Here is a 1,138-nt window from a genome sequence, read left to right as displayed (position 1 = left end):
CTTAATGGAGCAGTCGGATACGAATATTTCAGATGCTAAGCTACCTCCGAGCGGATTTGAAGGTAGCACATGAAAATTGAATTCCAACGGTATTCTTTTAAATTTTTTAAAAAACCAAAGTTATCCCCTATCTTAATATTATTTATTTTATATTATTCAAAATTATCCCTTATTGTTTTACACTATTTATTTATATTATTTTTATTATTTATTATATCTATGATAATTTTTACTCTTATATCTTTTTTACATTATTTTACTATTTTCAAATCTCTCTATTATATTTTATATTATTTTAGTTATTAATAAATTATCTTTTTATATATTTATTTTTTTATTACCATTATTATTTCTTTTTATATATTTTTATTATATTTATAATAAATTTTACTATTTTATCATTTTTAACATTATTTTTAATTTTTATTAATATTACTTATTATTTTTATCATATTATTTGTTATTTTTGTACTATTTTTTATAATATCATTTTATTTTAATATTTTTTTTTATTTTTATTTAAATAATATCTTGAAGATTGAATTTATAAAGCACAACTTTTTTAGATGTAAAAGCATTCAGGAACAACTCTATTATATTTTTCACTAAATGCTTTTAGAGTTTTTTCTTTTTTTTTTTTTTTTTGCTTTTCTAGACTTCATATTTCAGATTTACTTAACGCAACCTTAACCCTAGCCCTTAAAAATTTAAAACTGGTGTGTGATCCTTCAAGATTAATGCCTAAATTCCATGTAAATAACCCACCTAGGATCAAATTCCGCTGCCACGGGGGTTGGAGAGGTTAAGGGAAAGGGAATGGGCTACCCTGTTGTGTAGTCCCATGAAACAAAACAAAAAAAAAAAAAAGAAAAAAAAATTAGAAAATGATCTAAACCGTCTAATGCAAATATGTATTATTTTATAAACAGAAATTAGAAAATGATGTAAATATGTAAAGTATAAAATCTTTTATTTTGTATTATTTTGTATATATTAACGCTGTACATATTAATGTTGTCTGAATGGGAGAACCGGAGAAAATCCTCGTAGTCTCACGGAAACCTTTTATTTGAAACTTCGCCGGTATAATAAGCCATCGGAAGAAACCTCAGGGGTTTTACCAAACCAGCAATGATGG

The sequence above is a fragment of the Nelumbo lutea genome, chromosome 1, assembly GCF_056320005.1.
Source record: "Nelumbo lutea isolate HS-2025 chromosome 1, American lotus-T2T, whole genome shotgun sequence".
Lineage (NCBI taxonomy): Eukaryota > Viridiplantae > Streptophyta > Magnoliopsida > Proteales > Nelumbonaceae > Nelumbo > Nelumbo lutea.
Note: the sequence above shows the minus strand (reverse complement) of the source record.